Raw genomic sequence first — 6,390 nt, forward strand, 5'->3', positions numbered from 1 at the left:
GAGTTGCTGGGCTGGGAATCAGCTGCATTGCCCTGCCCTTCTATGGGGGCATGTTGGGAGAGAGGCACAAGTTAATGAACACACTGTTTTAATTGTCTGTCCTCTTTTGATTTTTATGTTAATGTAAATTAACAGTTGCAGTTTGCAGTCCAATAAACACTGAGGATTTACTTTTAAAGGCTGTTCACATTTCTGATACACTCACAATTAAGGAGATGTTTAAACAACTCCCAGAAGATCTCTAAAGCTTTATCTGAGAGTCCCATTATATCTCTTCTCAGGCTCCTGTCCCACCTTGGCTAGCACTGACCTCTCTCTCCTCTGCTTTCCCTCCTTACTGCCAGCAGGGTGAGTGAACCAGCACATGCATAGCAAGCACAGCTGCTTCAGCTTTGGGAAATAGTATTCCTGATGCTGTTGCACCATCTCTTCAATCCAAGCATTGCCAACATGCACGTCAAACCCTCTTACCCTTTTTGCTGTTCTCTTGGCATCCCCTAAATACCAGTTAGGCAGTCTTGTCTCAAAGAAGCTAAGCTGACAGCTAGACTGGTGGTATACTACAGTGCAACCTACCCATGAAGAGGTTGGAGCAGTGTTAAGCTCTGCCAGTGCCAAGAGAAAACTCCTCAAGGCTGTATGGAATTCAAGCTCTCTGCAGTCCTGATTAGACATGGCCAAGGTTTTCCCATGCTGTCCTGGCCCATACTGTCTTTAATGTGCATAGACTCACAGAATCATAGAATCAACCAGGTTGGAAGAGACCTCCAAGCTCATCCAGTCCAACCTAGCATCCAGCCCTGTCCAATCAACCAGGCCACGGCACTAAGTGCACTAAGTGCACGGATGCAAGTGATCCATTGCACTGTGCTGTCAATCACAACAACTCTTTCACCTTCTAGTAATAGTTTCTTTCATGGTCTCCAGTATGTTTTCAGATGCTCTTGCTCTCCTGTGCAGTTTTGCTCACAGTTTCCCCTATCAGTGCAATAAGCATGTTGAGCAGGAGGATGTAGGTAAGGATGACACAGAGAACCAAAAGGCTGACAAACACAGGCTGCAAGCTGTAGTTCTCTGTCAACTCCAGGTCCCCCATGCCAATAGTGAACTTGAAAAGCTCCAAGCAAGTGTAATAGAGACTGTTGTAGGACGTGCAGTCTCATTTCACGTGGCAGCACCTGGGCATATTCCAAGCTGTTTGTGCCTTGCCCCTCATTGTCATCTCCAGTTAAAGTCACCACAGCTGTTGCCAAAGAGGGGTCACATTTATAGGATGAAGAATCAAGCGGGGATCATAATTGCAAGCAATGAAAAGCAGCACAGAGGTAAGAGATTGTATCTTCACAGTCCATTCTCCCCAGTGACACTGCTCTGTAAAATACTCTCCATAAATGATGCCAGCCTGGAGAAAAGAAAGCTTGGGGGAGACCTTAGAGGGACCTTCCAGTACCTGAAGAGGACCTGTGGCAAGGCTGAGAAGGGACTTTTTACAAGGGCTTGTAGTAATAGGACAAGGGGGAATGGATTGAATGTTGAGAGGGGCAGATTTAGACTGGAGATTAGGAAGATATTCTCTGTGATGAGAGTGGTGAGACACTGGAATGGGTTGCCTGGGGAGGTTGTGGATGCTTCCTCCCTGGAGGTGTTTGGAGCCAGGTTGGCTGGGCTTGAGCAACCTGGGCTGGTGGAGGGTGTCCCTGCACATTACAGGGCAGTCAGAACTACATAGGTGTTGGCTAGGGCTGGATGCTAGGTTGGACTGGATGATGTTGGAAGTCTCTTCCAACCTGCTTGATTCTGTGATTCTACGATTCTATGTGAAGGGTTCTATGTAAGACTGAGCACACAGCTTGACCTAAATGTGGAAATCACACTACAGAGGGATAAATATGTCTGTCACATAGCTAGAAGATAATGTAAGACCTTCACTGAAGTGGTACAGAATTAAAAGGTAAAAAGGTTCCTGTTAGAGCAGCTACAGGATAACAGAGAAGAAAGACAACTTAGACATTTGCTGTACAACTCATACATTTGTTGTACAGCAAAAGTTAGTCAATTATTCCACACCACACTCCCCCAGAAAAGAACATTAATATTTGTAAATTAATATTATCATAAAATCATAGAATCAACCAGGTTGGAAGAGACCTCCAACATCATTCAGTCCAACTTAGCACCCAGCCCTAGCCAGTCAACCAGACCATGGCACTAAGTGCCTCTTCCAGGCTTTGCTTGAACACCTCCAGGGATGGTGACTCCACCACCTCCCTGGGCAGCCCATTCCAATGCCAATCACTCTCTCTGACAACAACTTCCTCCTAACATCCAGCCTGAACCTCCCCTGGTACAGCTTGAGACTGTGTCCCCTTGTTCTGTTGATGGTTGTCTGACAGAAGTGTCTGTTTGTGTTTATTTGTCACCAAATTCTATCCTCATTCCTCCCCTTTAAGACTATTTTGATGACATCTCAACTTTTCTAAATCCTTTCACATAGTTCAAAGGCTCAATGCTGGGCAGCTCTGTTACTCAGATATGCTTTTTAATATTCAGGCCATAAAGCTGTTGAACTATGAAGTTGATTATTATTCTGTGGGAACAGAGAGAATTTGGACAGCCAGAGTGGTACCACTGGAAACAAAACAAAAAGCAAAGCAAAACAGAAAACCCCTAACAGCAAAACAAAGCCAAGCCTTTGCTAGGTCAGCTCCTGTGCATTGCCTTAGGGAAAATAGATGCCTCCGTTGATTTAGCAGTTTTTATCCCTCAGTTCAGGAGGAGGCATTTGGGAGGAAATTATGGATGTTTCCACTTGGAGGAAGTTTCATTTTCAAACGGCTCTACCCTCATCAGCTCTGCACAAAAGGCACTCAAGGTCTCTTTTTGGTTCTCGTGCTAGGAAGGAAGATTTCAGCTCTTCAGGGTAGTGTGGAGCAGGATGACCAAACAAACGGACTTGCAGATTGTGTCTTAGGTTAGGAGGAGATTCCAAGCCTGGGTACACTGTTTGAGGTTTGTTGCTTGGTAACTTGATCATAACCATGAACTCAGGCTGGTGGCTTCACATCCCAGAATCATAGAATCAAACAGTTTGGAAGAGACCTCCAAGATCATCCAGTCCAACATAGCACCCAGCCCTAGCCAGTCAACCAGACCATGGCACTAAGTGCCCCATCCAGGGTTGGTTTCAACACCTCCAGGGATGGCGACTCCACCACCTCCATGGGCAGCCCATTCCAATGCCAATCACTCTCTCTGACAACAACTTCCTCCTAACATCCAGCCTAGCCCTCCCCTGCCACAATTTGCTACTCTGTCCCCTTGTTCTGTTGCTGGTTGCCTGGCAGAAGAGACCAACTCCACATGGCTACAGCCTCCCTTCAGGTAGCTGTAGACAGCAATGAGGTCTGCCCTGAGCCTCCTCTTCTGCAGGCACCCCCAGCTCCCTCAGCCTCTCCTCATTTGCTCAGACTCTATCAAGCTCATCCATTTCTGGACTACACATTTGTGTTTTGCTGTTTGTCCTGGAATTTAGAAACAGGCATCAATGTTTTTCATTGCTGCTCAGGGATCAATATGGAAGTGTCAGAAAAGTGTCTGGCAAGATATGCCTTTGAATTCTCCAGAGAATTTGATGTGCTTAGACTAACACAACACTGCTATGTTCCATCCATGAGAACATTCCTCTTATCCTAGGAATGGAGAGATGCTGATGAAGTACCTCAAAGGGTAAAGAGCACCTGGGCCTGTACACGAATAGCTGACAGTCCCTCAGCAATGAATGTCTGCTCCTCCCTGTCAGTTTTCTGCTCTTCAAAGTCTTTCCACCAGGTTCTCCACAGATGTAATCCAGTATGTTCTGGCTGAGTTTTATCAGGCATTCCCAGATGGTAGCTTTTCAAGAGAGCTACTCTAATTGCCTGGGGAATGAGGACGTCAGTGTCCTCACTAGCCTCTGGCATGGCACATCTCAGCAGAGCCACTACTGCTTGTATCTGTTCTAGTGCCATTAGGTTACCATTTTTGACATATTCTTATTAGACCATTTTGAAATGTTCAGCACTTCTGGCAAACCCTTTCTAAAAGGCTTTTCCTCTTACATACCCCATAAGTTTATGGGAAAGCAGACAAGCCAGTGCCTGCCAGCACCTGCTAAAACCTCTGGCCAAGACAGAAGAAACAAGAAACTGTTTGCATATATTCCTCCCTTGGCTCATTTATCTTCTTTATATGCCACTTAAGTGTGAATTGATGGCTTGGTCCTGTGCAGTGTTTCTTCGAGGGAGCTGCCAGTGCAGTAATGAAATGGGTGTCCTGCCTAGCCAGCCAACAATTATTGCCCCCTCTATCTCCAGCCTTCACAGCCTGAGGCACAGTCCATGAGTCTCACAGAAATTGCTCCTCTGACATGATGGTTTTGTTCCTCTTTTATGACCTGTAACACAGCTGTGGAGTCACTGGAGAGTCAGGTTTGCCCGGCATTGCTTTGGAGAGTGGAATTCCTTCCAGTAAAACACAAATCCCACAAACAAGAGCACCTAAAGCTCTAAGGCCAGGTGGCTGGAGAAGGCAGAGGGCAGATGGACTCAACACTGACAGCCAAGCAGCTTGAAAAGATTTTTTAGCTGTTGCATGCAGAGTCAGTGGGCTTGGCAGTACCTGCACACCAGAAAACAAGCTACAGGCTTCACCAGAAAACAAGCTACAGGCTTCACCAGAAAACAAGCTACAGCAAAGAGCTGGAAAGCCAGGCAGGGAAAGAGTATGAGTAAATGGGAGAGCTGTGGCACTCCAGACTCACCAACAAATTTAGATGGACTTGATGATCTTAAAGGTTGTTTTCAACTGAAACAGTTCTATGATTCTATCATAACCTGTCTCCTGCCAGGAGTTCAAGAGATGCACGCTGCAGGCTGGCCACATCTTTGCAGATGGTCCAGGAATGAACCTCAGCTATGAGCCCACATCACAGGCATCAGGGGCTAAATGCATAAGCCAGTGTGGAGCCATCAGTTTCAAGGTGGCTCAGAGTGTCCAGCACAAGTTCTGGAGAAGCTTCTGAAAGCTGGAGTAGACCTGACTTTTCTATCATGGCAGGATTATATGGGTTGGAATACGTAAGAGAAAAGCATGCAAAAACCTATGAGAGAGTTAGATCAGCCAGTGGAGTCTCTGACACTGGCTGCAAGAACAAATGAGCTTTCACAGCTGCCCAGGCTTTGTTAGCCCTCTGCTCCAATGGAAAGGTAGCAGTGTCTTGTTCCCCTTTTGCTTGCTTTCTTTGCATGTTTTCTACTTTTCCAGTGTAGCTTGGACATCACAGAATCACAGAGTGGCATGAATTGGAAGGCACTTTAAAGACCACCTAGTTCCAACTCTGCCACCATGGGCAGATGCACCTTCTATGACACCATTGTGTTGGTTTGAGGCTAATTGGAATATTTTACTGAGAGAAATTAAATCCTTAGCTGTGAGAAGAAAGAAAAACTAAGACCAGTGCTCTCTATCACTCATTCTTCTGCTGAGAAATGCAACTGGCCAAAATATAGATAAGACACTCACTGCTCACACACCTCTCATTTAGTTCTCAGATCTCCTCCTCCTGTCTGGTGGTCTGTGTGGTTGCATCTGCCTTAACTCTAATCTGACCTAACCCTTCATTTCCTCTAGCCTTCTTGTTGTCTTTTTGACATCTCATCTCAGATCTCTCCAGATTTATCATGTGAGATATACCAGGACTGATCTGGCTACTTCTGAAGGGAGGGAAAGAGGGGGAAGAAGGTTTGGGATGGGAGCCTCCGGGCAGTCTGATTGTTTTGGGAGGGATTTTGTGTTGCTGTATTACTTTTAACTTGCATATTTTGGTATATAGCTGTAAATATCTGTAATGTATTGTAAATGTCTGCTTGTGTATTGTGCTAAGCTGTGAATGTAAAGCTTCACTTCTTAACTTCTGGGTGAGTCTAGTCTGGGTGTATCACAGTATCACCAAGGTTGGAAGAGACCTCATAGATCATCAAGTCCAACCCTTTACCACAGAGCTCAGGGTTAGACCATGGCACCAAGTGCCACGTCCAAGCTTGCCCAAAGCCTCATCCAGCCTGGTCTTAAACATATCCAGGGATGAGGCATCCACAACTTCTCTGGGAAATCTGTCCCAGTGTCTCACCAGCCTCACAAAAAAGAAGTTCTTCCTAATGTCTAATCAGAAGCTCAAGAGATGTCCAGTTTTCCTCTCAACAGCCTGGATGAAAACTTGATGTTCCATCAGAATTAACCTAGAGCACCACAGCAAAGGGAGGCTTAGAATTTTCAGGTCTAATTGAGTATGTGTTTTTAAAAAAAAATCTTTGGATGCCTTCTTTTAGTTATTTTGGAAACCTCTAGGGAATT

Source organism: Pogoniulus pusillus, chromosome 22, assembly GCF_015220805.1.
Source record: "Pogoniulus pusillus isolate bPogPus1 chromosome 22, bPogPus1.pri, whole genome shotgun sequence".
Lineage (NCBI taxonomy): Eukaryota > Metazoa > Chordata > Aves > Piciformes > Lybiidae > Pogoniulus > Pogoniulus pusillus.